The following is a 14974-nucleotide window of genomic DNA, read 5'->3' as shown; positions in this document are numbered from 1 at the left end:
TCGTCTTCACCAAACCCGTCCCCTTCAAACCCTAGCCGCCCCTGTATCCTTCACCATGAAAGCCGGCGGCACAGACGCCGGTGACCTCGCCCTTAACACCATAGAACCCCTGTGCCGTCCTGAACCCAAATCTACCAACCACACACCTCGAATCCTATCCCACCTTCTCGAATCTTCATTCGAAGATTCGAGTCGGAACCTAATCTACACCGATCTGACTTAAATTCATACCAGACATTCCCCAGACCCCCCTCGTGATCAAACCATACTTGGTTTGGTCCGAATCTGACCAGGGAAGCACGAATCCCAGATCTGAGTTTTGAAACCATAAGGTTCCTCGTCACTGGTTCATACCCGTTCGAGCCAAAGAAATTAAGGTCTAATGGACCTTAATCGAAGTGTTTCTCATCTGAGAAACACTTCGATTAAAGTCCGTTCAGCCTTAAGAAAGGTCTGTCCAAGTCCGAGTCAAGGTTTTGATTTTTCGAGATTTGAGGTGAGTCTTGCTTGTTTTTCTTTATTTCTGTTTGGTCCATGTGAGTGATTAAATGTCAGTTCATGTTTTGTTTCAATTTGTGTCTTTGAATTTTTACCAACTTCTGTTTGTCCACTTTGCCTGAACCACTGTGTTTGTTTGAATCCCTCCTTTATTCTGATAACGCGTGTGTATATGCTGTGCGGATAATTGAGCTCCAAATGTTGACCGATCAATTGGCTCCTCGAGTACCACTTTGCTTAGCCAGTACAATTCAAATCATGTGTCGATACTGTTAAATGTTTGATTTTTGGTTACGATTGTATGTGTTATGATTAATATAGTCGAGTCGACATGTGTCGTCAATTAGTTTCAGCTGTCCGAACATTAACAAATCGACTTACTTCTGCTAAGCATTTGTTGAATCAATTAAGAACCAGTTTTGTTTACTTATAGCTGTTGATTTGGATCAGTAATGTAAAAGGGATGTTTGGTTTAAGTTCTGAATTGGAGGGCATGTGCACTTGTGCACAGCATGTGCATTGGTGCACCTCATGTGCTTTGTGCACAACCTGTGGCCTGCATAAAGGTTTTTGTTAAGTTTTAAATAATTTGACAGCATATGCTGTCAGATACATTCTGCTGCCCATACTCTACTTTAACCTCAAAAATAATAAACATTACTTAAAGTGAGTCTGCCAGGGAATATCATGGGTTTTGTTCATACTTAATTAGCCAATTGGAATCTGAAAATGGAAGGCACGTGGGAGGGGTGTTGTGATATTCTAAACAGGCTGTTAAAAGAGGTAATGAAAGGCTTATAAAAGAGGACCGAGAGAGAGAGAGGAAGAGGGAGGACTGTGAGGAATTTCTGGAAAAAGGAAGAAAGGCATCTGATAATAGGGACATACAGACATAGAGGGATACCTAGACTGAGAGGATTGAAAAAGGATAGAACTGATTTTAGGAAAACACAGATAGAGAGAGGTTAAGAGATAGAAAGTATACAATCAACAATCAGAAACTGTTTCTTCCTATTGTTGTTTGGGTTTCAGTTGTTCAACCTGTTCAATCGATTCTGATTCTTTGAAGTTCCAATTATGTCTACTAGTCGAGTATTTTCATTGGTTTACTACTGGTTTTGGTCTGTCTGGAGTTCTGATTATACTCCACTGGGTGTTGCTGTCATTTGGCTACTTCTTTCTATTGACCATAGTTGCATTTCTGCACTCGAGCCTGTTCGGCTGTGTTGCTTTGTTTGCTGCTGTCCTGTCCTGCTGCTATTGCTAGTCCCGTTTCTTGCTGCTGCTGATTTCCACATCTTCTTCTTATTCTCCTTTGCATTTTCAGTATTTCCAGGTACACATTTCAAGTCCCATATTGATGTAACTGAAACAGTTTGAAAGCATGAAATGAAAAAGGTTGAAGAAGTTCAAGTATTTGTTGTAATATTCATAGTACATTAACGGGCCTGTAAAAATTGATTAGTTTATAATTCAACAGTTCGAAAGTATGTACTGATATTCGACTGAGTTTACCCCTTTGTATTTTAGCTCGGTAGTTGTTTGTTAGTATGGGGTATGTATACTCCGACCTTATACAATGTTGTTTCTGTTTCATTTAGTCTTTTTTGGGTCCCGTTAGGCAGTACCTAGGGTCACATTCAAAGTCTCATTAGTAACAATATCTAGTAGCTAAATCCTTTAATCTAGTCCAAATAAGTTTAGTTAAGTTCAACTCAAGAAATGTTCGGATTAAGTGTTGTATTTCGTTAACTCGTACATGATTCCTTGTCAAATTAAAGCATTTTTCATTAAAGTATAATGTTTTCTTAACGTCGTAGATAATTAATCATAAGAATCCGGATCAGGCCAAAGCATATAATTAAATTATCATGTACCTCTTCTTCTAGTTTTAGGGACAAATGTATTAAAAATGTAGCCACTTTAGGATATCCTTTCTAAAATAGAGACGAGCCTCGCCAAATAAAAATGCAAAATTGCGGGGCCCTCGATAAATAATCATAGTAAATATTTAGAATTCAGGCTAGGCCGTTTAGTGAATCTCATGGCCTTTTCAAAAAATAATAACGCGTTAGTGTCTTTAGGCGCGGCTTAATTAAATCATATTCTTAAATTCGGGTGCACATTGATGTGACCCAAATCCAAATCTCAACGAAGTCAAAATGTGTTGACGATCACGGGCGCATTGATTGTGACGTGGTTCGAGATGCATTTTCACGACGTTGCAATTCTATAAAAATAAGTGATAATGATAAAAGCGGTTTTAAGTTTAATAAAAGCACGTAAGTCATAACATGTATTTAAATCAGATATTTAGCCTTTATAACAATTTAAGCGACCGTGCTAGAACCACGTGATTCAAGGGTGCCTAACACCTTCCCTCGGGTCAACAGAATTCCTTACTTAGAATTTCTGGTTCACAGACTTCATTTGGAAAAGTCGAAAATTTCCTCGATTTGGGATTCAAGATAAACCGGTGACTTGGGACACCAAAAGCCAAACCTTTCCCAAGTGGCGACTCTGAATTAAATAAATAATCCCATTTCGAATATTGTCACTTAAATTGGAAAAACTCCACCCGCGCATTTTTACCCTTCAGGGCCGGGCGCGCAAAAAGGAGGTGTGACAGCTCTGGCGACTCCGCTGGGGAATCTTTACCCGGAACCACTGGTTCAGTGTTCAAGAATTCGAGCTTAGAATAATTGTTATATTTGGCTTTATTATCTGATCTTTATTACATGTTTTTGCATAACGTGCTAAATGTTGTCTTTTACCGCTTTGATATTATCTGAACTGTATATAAACTGTGCCGAAACCCTTCTCTTCTTACCTCCGGGGAGAAGCTCGCTGGTCGAGACTCCCTATTCTGTTAGTGTCAATACCTAAAATAAGAAAGAGGTCGGACAAGTTACAAAGCCGGTCGATCTCGCGGGTCCCCGGTACGTAGCCCCCTCCTCGACTCGAGTTGTTCGCTCGGGTACACAGTCTAGAACAAATACCCAGGGTATAAACCTAGTATAACGAAGCTTCATGCCGGATCCCTAGTAGGAACGTTTATTTGCATCATGTTGCATTTGACTTAGGGGGCTCAACACAGGGGTTGGGCCCGTCTAGGACAGGCAACCTGAAATGAAAAGACCCTCCTGCTGCATCCTATTTGTTTCGTGCATTTATTTGCTTTGGTTCCGCATGTCGACCGGTTCCTAAAAAGAAAAATAGCAGCGTAGGGGAGATAATTACTTATTTTGGAAAATAAATGTCCAAGTATTGTCAAAACCTCGCCGGAATTTTTCTAAAAAAAAAAGAATAAAAAACAAATTTTGTCTTCTTAGTTTGAATTATCAAAAAAAAAAGTAATACAAAAATTTTCTTTTTTTTATCATTTCCAAAATCAAAAAAAAGGGAAGGTATTTATTTAAAAGTAAAAAAAAAAAACGAAAAATTCATAATTCAAAAAATGTTGTTTCTTTCATATTACCCCTTTTATAAATTCAGACTAATAGTCCAAATATTGCCTAAAAAATAATAAATATTTTCTTTAGTCTTTATCTTTTTTTTAAAAAATAATAAAAAAAAAATACTTATTTTTGATTTCTAGGTTTATTTGATTTTCTCTATTCCTGATATGCCCGAACTACGCCGGTTTGATTCTCACCGGATGTGAGATACGTAGGCAACCCTCGTCGGGTTCAACCCCCATTTTTGCTAAAATAGCCAAAATAAAAAAAACAAAAAAAAGAGTCGTAAATAAATCGGGTGACGCTGTTTTGTCATAAATAGCCGAATGTTCCCGAAAGGGACGCCGGAAGGCTGACTTTGCATAAATAGCCACCTTTGGGTCTTGTTTAGCATTTTTATCCAGTAGACCCACACAGCCTTAAAATCTTCATCCCCGAAATGTTTAAAGGCCGTGTTTTAAAACTCGATCCCCTCTGTAAAAAAAAAAAATTTGAGTCAGTTCGTTTTGTTAAAATCACCTTAATAAATGTGCAGGATGAGCACGATGCAAAATGAACATTTTTCAATAATGACCAAAATCCCTGTCAAGTTACGGCTATGGTGGAATGATCTAGGTGTTGAAGGACAAAATGAGGTTAAAACATATCTGAAAGGTCTTGTGGGTTTATTGGAAATCCAGCCTCGGGGAGATATCATAAGAGCTCTGGTTACCTATTGGGACCCGGCGCACAATGTTTTCCATTTCTCTGATTTTGAACTCACCCCGACTTTGGAAGAAATGGCCGGATACATCGGGAATACTGAACTTCCCTTGAGGGAAAAATACTTGGTCGCCCCAAGAGTCGTCACGGTACATCGGTTCCTAGATTCATTGAAAATACCTAGAACAGTCCACAACCCGGATCTGGTAGCCGGATTTTGTACTCCATGCTTCATATATGATAGGTACGATCACGAGGGGGGATTCAATAATCCAATCAACAAACTGTGCAGCAAAGGAGTTCGTCAGAAGTGGGACAAGAACAGACGGGTAGCGTTCATGATGATGTTCCTGGGCCTTCTGGTATTTCCAAGGAAAGACGGAAACATTGATTTGAAGATATCCGGGGTCGTCAGCACTTTACTCATGCAAAGTGACAGTACTCTCGCGCCTATGGTGGTGTCCGACATCTTTCGAGCTCTTACAGCTTGTAAAGCTGGGGGAGATTTCTTCGAAGGTTGTAACTTGCTCCTACAGATATGGATGACCGAGCACCTCCGCCATCATTCCGAGATTTTGAGCCATGGTTCCCCGGAAAGGACCTGCATAGAAGAATCTTACACGAGAACCAAAGAGATCATTTTGCCCAAAGGAGTCTTGGCATGGACTTCATTCTTTCAAGCTCTTACGGCCAGCCAAATACAATGGACGTTGGGATGGTTTCCTGTTGATGAGATCCTATATATGTCTGCAACTAAAACTCATTTCTTACTGATGGGGCTTAAGAGCATTCAACCTTACGCACCCTGCCGAGTTTTGAGACAGTTCGGAAGATGCCAGACAGTACCTCATGAGGAAGATCTTAGCACTCAAGCAGTTGAAATAAGTCCTAACGGACAATTCCCAGAAGCGAAGATTCGCCAAATCTGGAGTGAGTGTCAATATTTGAAATCAGATACTTGCATGCGGGATCGAGCCAAAGGAGAGACGGCGCCAGGTTACCTTGCATGGTATAGAATGGAACTTGAGCATGAAAGGCCAGCTAAGAGACCTCACATCCGGAATTTCACCAAATCATCGCAAAGACAGTGGGATTGGTTAGCGAAGGAAAGAGGCTATTGCGCCGAAATCAGCAGGTTAAAGCAACAAGTGGAAAGTTTGAAATATGATCACAACGTGCAAGATGCTACCAATCTGGGAGAGCAGAACAGGTTAATTCAGGACAACGAAAGACTCAGAGCCCAGATCAAACAGATAAGGGTGGATGCGGATAAACAACCAAGGCGTCGATCAGACGAGCAGCTGATAAAAAGGCTAAAAGGTGAAATCAGGGAATGGCAAGATGGTTTGGAGGAATCTGAAAACATCATAGCAGAGCTCAGGGCACAGTGGGATGCAAGAACAGATGAACATCGCCGGTACCTGAATCAATTGGAAGGCAACCACGAGAAGACTGTGGCTAAAGTAAAGAGAGAGATGGCTGCACTTGAGATCAAAGCAGCTAGTCAGGCCAAGGACTTCCAAATGGAGAGCAGATACTGGTACGACTCAATAGCCCAGATGAAGTTGGAAGTACGGCGACTGAAGCATCAGCACATACAAGATGCTCAAGTATTTAAGACATGCAGCGATCAGATAAAACGCCTACTCGTGGAGAAGAAGCAAACCAGAGATAGGATCAAGGCCATTGCCCATGCCATCACCAGACGATGTCTACGATGTGAGAACATGTCCAGCGTTACCGTCCTCTCAGCAGTAATGGGTTATGTCAAGCAGACTATGCACGAGCTGGAGCAACTTGAGAGGGATCTCACGCCTAGGACCGCGGCAAGGCCGAACGATGCCCCGCGGACACCAATTTTCAAAACCATAATGCATTTATAGGTCAAGCCTGTATCTTAGCGCCTTCTGCCTGTTTTTTCCCATCAGAGTGATTTTTAGTTTGTTTTTGAGTCTAAGTTTATTTTCAAAGATTGCTTTTTCTTTTGCAAAATGTAGTTTGTAATAGACCATTTCAACAATAAAGAGGTTGCTCCTTTTACGCTCATTTGTGTTTTTTCGAACTACGTAATGATCTGATTCACGTAGGCATCGTGATACGTAGGCAATCCGCATCGGATCCGGTCGCATTTCTTTTACTGCAAAAAATAAAAAAATAAAAAATAAAAAAAGAAAGAAAAGAAAGAAAAAAAAAACAAATAAAATGCCGGAATGACGCATGCTCTCGTAGCAAACATATAGTAATCCCCTTAACTGTGTAGGTGCATCATGCCCAACGTGAGATTAACTATCTGTTTTGCTACAAATTAACCGTGCGTTTGTCGTTGAGTATTTCCAGGGTTTTTGAAAAGACGGTTGGTTTGGTGAAAGTCTGGCCTCACACTCGTACTTCACGAGGTCAAGGAGAGGTGTTCAACTACCTGTTGTTAGGACCAGAAGCAGTACTCACACTTACTTCACCAGGTCAAAAGGAAGTGTGGAAATGTCTTCAGAAATTCCATTGCAAACAATCCCTGTTTCCGAGGAAAGCTCGATCTCAGCCGTCCTCACACCTGAGTCCGCAACTGCGGAGGAAAATAGAATCCTACGGCTCAGCATGTTGGAAATGCTGGACGATTGGAACAATGGGAAAGAGCCGCCAAGTGTCGTCCCCGGATTCCCTGAATTATTCTCCAGGTCAAGTGGGACTTCTAATGTCCCCATAAATTATCCTGCTACCCCATTCGGGTACCCAGCCACCTCAGCCTTCTCTGCTGGATCGCCTTCTGAGCCTCATCCCCGAATGTCGGCCACTGATGTAAGCATGAACATCTTTACTGCATCGCCTTGCCCGATCACGGCACAGCCAGCCGCGTACAAGCCAAGCTTTGACTCATCCTCTTTTACATTCCAAGCGCCATCGTTCTCAATGGAACCAACTAGGTTCGCCACCAGTACTAATCCTCTACCGCCTCAGTGCGAACTTGCACCCGGGCAGGATCAGAACCCCAAAATTGCAGAACAAAATGAGATTGCCAAGAGAATGAGAAGCCTTGAACAAAGTTTGAAGAATATGCAAGGATTGAGCGGACAAAAGAGCGTCTCTTACGCCGACCTGTGCATGTTCCCTCACATGCACCTGCCAACGGGTTTCAAGACCCCAAAGTTCGAGAAATACGATGGGCACGGTGACCCCATTGCACATCTTAAGAAATACTGCAACCAATTACGGGGAGTCGGCGGAAAAGAAGAACTGCTGATGGCGTATTTTGGGGAAAGTCTAGTAGGGATAGCTTCGGAATGGTATATGGATCAGGAAATGTCCCGATGGCATATATGGGATGATCTCGCTAGAGATTTTGTAAAACAATTCCAGTATAACATCGACATTGCGCCCGACCGAAACTCTCTGTCGAATTTGAAGAAGAAACCTTCGGAAAGCTTCAGAGAATATGCTATTAAGTGGCGTGAACAGGCGTCGAGAGTGAAGCCTCCCATGGATGAAGTGGAAATGGTCACTACCTTTTTCCAGGCTCAAGAGTCTGACTATTTCCAAAACATGATGTCAGCCATGGGTAAGCCATTCGCGGAAGCGATCAAGATTGGAGAGATGGTGGAAAATGGTTTGAAAACAGGTAGGATTCTGAGTCAAGCAGCCATAAGGGCGACCTCCCAGGCCACCCAAAGCGGGTCCGGAGGAACGTCAAGGGGAAAGAAGAAGGAAGAAACGACTATGGCAGCCTCTAAAGCAAGGGAGTATCGTCATCCCAGGCCCCATTTTCCGGAAAGAGCCCCACAACACTACTACCCCCACTCAAATTTGGCATATGCTCATCAACCTTATATGGCCATGAATGCCCAACCTTATAACCATCCACCACAACAAGCCAACCGAGGCCCAGCTCCACCTCTCAGAAATCAGCCTCCTTACCGCAACCAATATAACCCACAACCCCCGCAGAATAACTACCGCCCCCAGGAGCCACCTCGACGGCGGACTTTCATGCCCATCGGTGAACAATACTCTACTTTGTTCCCTAAGCTAGTCCAGTTGGGTTTCTTGCAACCAATTCCCCAAACGAGGCAAAACCCAACATCGCCTTCTTACAAAGTCGGAGTCAGATGCGCCTATCATTCAGGGGCCGAGGGACATGATACAAACGACTGTTGGTCATTGAAAAGAGTGGTCAAAAATTTGATAGAGCAAGGGAAAATAGTGCTAAGGGACGAGGAAATCCCGAACGTAACTAACAATCCATTACCTGCTCACAATAATGGGCCGCTGATCGGAATGATTTGCGAAGATAAAGAATTTGACCCTGTTTTGAAAGCCATAATTGCCATTGTCGACACGGGGAAGAGGCCTGAAATAGACCAGAAACAAGAAAAGAGGGAGGATGCCAAGGCTATAAAGAACAAGCCTGAAAAGAAGGTAGAGAAGAAAGTGGTACCTGTAAAAAATGAAGTTCTTTACATACCACGAGGTCGAGCTGAGAAGACGCAGAACTTTGGGATCAAAAAGACAAAACCTATGTACGTACCGAAAGGGGCCTATGTGGTCCGGGGGACGATTCAACCACCTCGGCTGAATGAGCCAGTGGTTATCAGACGCGTGCCACAAAAGCCAATGACCAACCCGTCCACAGTGCCGTGGAATTATCAAAAGACTTTGGTGATGTACAAAGGTAAAGAGGTCATGGGAGAACTTCCAGAAAATACTTCCATTAGAAGGTATTCAAATACCCAAGAACTGAACAACGCCACACAAAGGCGCTTCCCGCCAAAGAAGCCCGTGAGTGTTGAGGAAGCGGAAGTGTTCTTCCAACAAATGAAAATGCCGGATTACGAAGTGATAGATTAGCTGCGCAAGTACCCTGAGCAAGTATCCATGTTGTCATTATTGATGAAGTCAACCGAGCATCAAAAGATCCTGCTGAAAACCCTGAATGAAGCATATGTACTAGTTGAAACCTCGGTTGAGCAATTAGAGCGGATGACAGAAAGATTCTTCGCCGTCAACCAAATCTCTTTCAGTAAGAACGATCTACCCCCGGAAGGAGCGGCACACAACAAGGCTTTGCATCTAACAGTTAAATGCGAGGACTATTATGTCAAGAGGGTAATGTTGGATGGAGGCTCAGGCGTTGACATTTGCCCGCTCTCCATGCTACAAAGAATGTAAATTGGGGCCGAAAGAATCAGACCCAACAATGTCTGCGTAAGAGCTTTCGACGGCATCAAGAGAGATACCATGGGAGAAATAGACCTGTCGTTGGTCATAGGACCAGTCGAATTTCAAGTAACCTTCCAGGTGATCGACATGGACACATCCTACAATTTTCTCCTTGGCAGACCTTGGATCCATGTGGCAAGAGCCGTGCCTTCCACTCTTCACCAGATGGTGAAGTTAGAGTACGAAGACCGAGAGATCGTGGTCCATGGGGAAGACGAACATGCCATTTATCGGGACCCGTCCATCCCGTATCTTGAACCGAGAGAAGGGAGAGAACATACGGTCTATCAAGCTTTCGAGATTGTACTGGCAGAGCAACACGAAGAGGGAATACCTTGCCCCCAGCCTTTCTTGTCTAACGCCTCGGTCATGGTGGCCAAAGAGATGATCCGGCATGGATTTAGGCCAGGGAAGGGACTTGGACGAACCCTTCAGGGAATAACAGAACCCATTACTTTGCCAGTCATCAAGAAACCTTTTGGACTAGGTTTCAAACCTACTCCAGCAGACGAAGAATGGGCAAAGAAAAGGAAAAATGAGGGTTGGAAGTTACCTCAACCACTGCCGGATTTATATGCAACTTTCATCAGGCCAAGGTACGTTGAAGAAGAAGATGATGAGGTCTTCACGGCTGAGGAAATCGAGGAGATATGTGGGGCAATGAGGGAGATGCTCTACGAGGTCCACATGGTTCAACCGGGTGAAGGCACAAGCACTGCTGAGATGATGCACATGGGGCCAAACGCCAAACTCCAAAACTGGGAGGCCACGCCATTCCCGACTAGACAGAAGTCCGGGTAGACCTGTCCTGCCACCTTTCCTATGTCACAAGTTATCTCCAGGACATAACTTGAACGTTTTCTTCTTTTTGTTGTTTTGAATCCCTAGTTGTAAACATTGTTGTCTTCCAACTTTCCAAAGAAAATAAAAAAATCATCATTTCTTTCCCATTCTTTCTTTTGTTATAATTTTTTGTTATTTTGCCTTTTATCTTTCTTTTCAGTCCTAATAATGCGGCTTTAAATATGACATGCTTGCGGACTTCACGCTCAGATCACAATGAGCTATTTAACTGCAAATTAATGAACCCAGAACCAGAATATGATGCGGAAGAGGCTTTTAGGGAAATAAACCGAGAGTTGGAATATTTCGAGAATAAACCTAAGCCAAATCTGAATGACACTGAACCGGTAAATTTGGGAACCCCGGAAGAAATTCGGGAGACTAAAATAAGCATTCACGCGGACAAGAAAACGCGAGAGGCGATAATTCAACTTATTTTTGAATTTAAAGACGTGTTTGCTTGGTCATATGATGACATGCCGGGTCTAGGTGTTGATCTAGTGGTTCATAAATTGCCGATTCATCCTGATTGTCCTCCAGTTCAACAAAAGCAACGAAAGTTCAAAACTGAGGTCAGTGACAAGATTAAAGAGGATATCACCAAACAATTGAAAACGGGAGTGATTCGGGTAGTCCAATATACAACTTGGTTGGCAAATGTGGTTCCAGTACCGAAAAAGGACGGGAAAACTCGGGTATGTGTAGATTACCGAGATCTGAACAGAGCAAGTCCTAAAGATAATTTCCCACTGCCCAACATCCACATCCTCGTTGATAATTGCGCCAAGCACGAGATACAGTCTTTCGTAGATTGTTACGCTGGGTATCATCAGGTACTGATGGATGAAGAGGACGCCGAGAAAATTGCCTTCACTACGCCTTGGGGCACCTACTGCTACCGGGTCATGCCATTTGGTCTGAAGAATGCTGGGGCTACTTACATGAGGGCCATGACTGCCATTTTCCATGACATGATGCATCAGGAAATAGAGGTGTACGTGGATGATGTGATAGTCAAGTCCAGGATGCAGGATAACCACATCCAAGACTTGAGGAAATTCTTGGAGAGATTAAGGAAGTATGACTTGAAGCTAAACCCAGCCAAGTGCGCCTTCGGAGTTCCGTCGGGCAAACTTTTAGGGTTCATCGTAAGCAGGAGAGGAATCGAGCTAGATCCAACTAAGATAAAATCCATCAGAGATCTGCCTCGCCCAAGAACAAAGAAAGACGTGTCTTTTGGGTAGGTTGAACTACATCAGTCGGTTTATTGCCTGGCTGACAAGCACGTGTGAGCCCATATTCAAGCTGTTAAGGAAAGATGCGGCGATTAAGTGGACAACTGAGTGTCAAGAAGCCTTTGATAAAGTCAAAGAATACCTTTCGAATCCCCCGGTCTTGGTCCCTCCAGAACCGGGAAGGCCACTTTTCTTATATCTAACAGTCTTGGAGAACTCTTTCGGCTGCGTCCTCGGGCAACACGACATAACCGGAAAGAAGGAGCAAGGAATCTACTACTTGAGCAAGAAATTCACCGGCTACGAGGCCAAATACACACTGTTGGAAAGGACATGTTGCGCTCTCACATGGGTTGCTCAAAAGCTGAGACATTATCTCCAAGCCCACACTACGTTCCTCATAAGCAGGTTGGATCCTTTGAAGTATATATTTCAGAAACCAATGCCTACTGGGAGACTGGCTAAATGGCAAATCTTGCTTACGGAATTCGACATAGTTTATGTCACTCGCACGGCAATGAAAGCCCAGGCGTTAGCGGATCATTTGGCGGAAAATCCGGTCGATGAGGAATACCAGCCATTGGATACTTACTTTCCAGATGAAGAAGTAAACACCGTAGAAGTGATCTCGGAGGAAGCTCATGTTTGGAAGATGTTCTTTGACGGAGCCGTGAATGCCAAGGGTGTGGGGATTGGGGCAATTTTGATCTCGCCTTCCGGTCAGCATTATCCCGCCACAGCTAGACTGCGTTTCTTTTGCACAAATAATACAGCTGAGTATGAAGCTTGCATCATGGGCATGCATATGGCAATCGATCAGGATGTCGAAGACTTACTGATTATGGGAGATTCTGACCTGATCATCCGACAAGCCCAAGGTGAATGGGAAACTCGGGATGTCAAACTTATCCCATACCGACAACATGTGGAGGACCTCAGCAAGCGCTTTACATCAATAGAGTTCAGGTATATTCCGAGGTGTCACAATGAACTGGCAGATGCACTTGCTACTTTGGCTTCAATGCTACCATACCCGGGCAACGCCCACGTCGATCCTTTGGAAATCCAAATCAAGGAAAGACACGGTTACTGCAATGTAATCGAGGCAGGATCAAATACGCAGCCTTGGTACCATGACATCAGGAAATTCCTGAAGACGGAAGAATACCCCGAGCATGCTACTGGAGATCAGAAGAGGACCATTAGGCGACATGCAACTGGTTTCTTTCTAAGCGGTGAATTGTTATATAAGAGGACCCCGGACCTCAATCTCCTAAGATGTGTCGATATCGAGGAATCGAGAAAGATCATGCACGAAGTACACGTAGGTGTTTGCGGACCTCACATGAACGGGTATGTCTTAGCGAAGAAAATCCTTCGAGCAGGTTATTACTGGATGACCATGGAAAAAGATTGCTTTAGCTTTGTCCGGAAGTGTCATCAGTGTCAGGTGCATGGTGATTTGATTCATGCACCTCCCACGGAGTTGCATCCCATGTCCGCACCTTGGCCATTTGTCGCATGGGGCATGGACGTCATTGGACCAATCGAACCGAAGGCTTCAAATGGACACAGGTTTATACTGGTTGCCATCGATTACTTCACAAAATGGGTAGAAGATGTCACTCTCAAGTCGGTCACTAAGAAAGCTGTGGTGGATTTTCTACACTCAAATCTTATCTGTCGCTTCGGTATTCCTGCGACTATCATTACAGATAACACAGCAAACTTGAACAGTCACTTGATGGGAGATGTATGCGAGCAATTCAAGATAACGCATAGGAATTCCACTCCTTATCGGCCAAAAGCCAATGGCGCTGTGGAAGCGGCAAACAAAAACATCAAGAAGATTTTGAGGAAAACGATCCAAAGTTCCCGACAGTGGCATGAGCAGTTACCTTTTGCATTATTGGGGTATCACACTACGGTACGCACATCAGTAGGAGCAACTCCTTATCTTTTGGTTTATGGGACCGAGGCTGTAATACCCGCAGAGGTAGAAATTCCTTCGCTTCGAATCATTGTCGAAGCAGAAATCGAAGACAGCGAGTGGGTCAAGGCTCGACTGGAGCAATTGACGTTGATTGATGAAAAGCGAATGGCCGCAGTTTGTCACGGACAGTTATACCAAGGAAGGATGGCCCGTGCTTACAACAAGAAAGTCCGACCCCGGAATTTCGAAGTAGGTCAGCTGGTACTAAGGCGTATTCTGCCGCATCATGAAGAAGCAAAAGGAAAGTTTGCCCCAAATTGGAAAGGCCCATACATCGTAAGGAAGATATTGCCGAGAGGAGCCTTGTATTTAGGTGATATCGAAGGAAATGACCCCGACACAGCAGTAAATGCAGATGCAGTCAAGAGATACTACGTCTAGATCATACTCCCGTGATCCTGACACATTTGAAAATGGCGAAGGTTTTATCCCCCACTACTCCCAAACACTACCCAATCCTCTCTACAAAAAAAAAAGAAGAAGAAAACAAAATAAAACATTGATTGAGACCTGAACTACGTTTGACTTGATTCCGAAAGGATACATAGGCAGCCTCTCCTTGAGGTTCAGTCACACCAACAATAAAATCCCATTCACCCTGAAATTGAAACCGGGGCACGTCGAGCAGTTTAGAAGTTAGTATCATCTACCCCTCTTTACCAAGTACAAGCCTTCAAATCAATTACCAAAGATAGTGGGAAACCAATAAACATCACAAATGGAAACCGGCACACTCTTAGTTGAGAGAGATAAAATGAGAGAGTCTCGTCGGTGAAAACATTCGGGCACCAGGAGGCGACGAGAGTAGAGAAACCAAAATGAGAGAGCTTGTTTAGTAAAAACTCACAAAGAGTGCTATCAAGCGATGACAGGAAGAGAAATGAGAGAGGTCAGCCGGCGAAAACCCGCAAAGGGCGCTGTTGGCCGAAAAGAATGACTCCACCCCAAGGAGGTCTCGGCAAAGCTCTACCGGTTTGGAATCACAGATCCGTTCTGGTTCAGGAAAACGCAAGTTCTTAGAAGGTCAGACGTCC

This window comes from Nicotiana tabacum, chromosome 10, assembly GCF_000715075.1.
Source record: "Nicotiana tabacum cultivar K326 chromosome 10, ASM71507v2, whole genome shotgun sequence".
Classification (NCBI taxonomy): Eukaryota; Viridiplantae; Streptophyta; class Magnoliopsida; order Solanales; family Solanaceae; genus Nicotiana; species Nicotiana tabacum.
Note: the sequence above shows the minus strand (reverse complement) of the source record.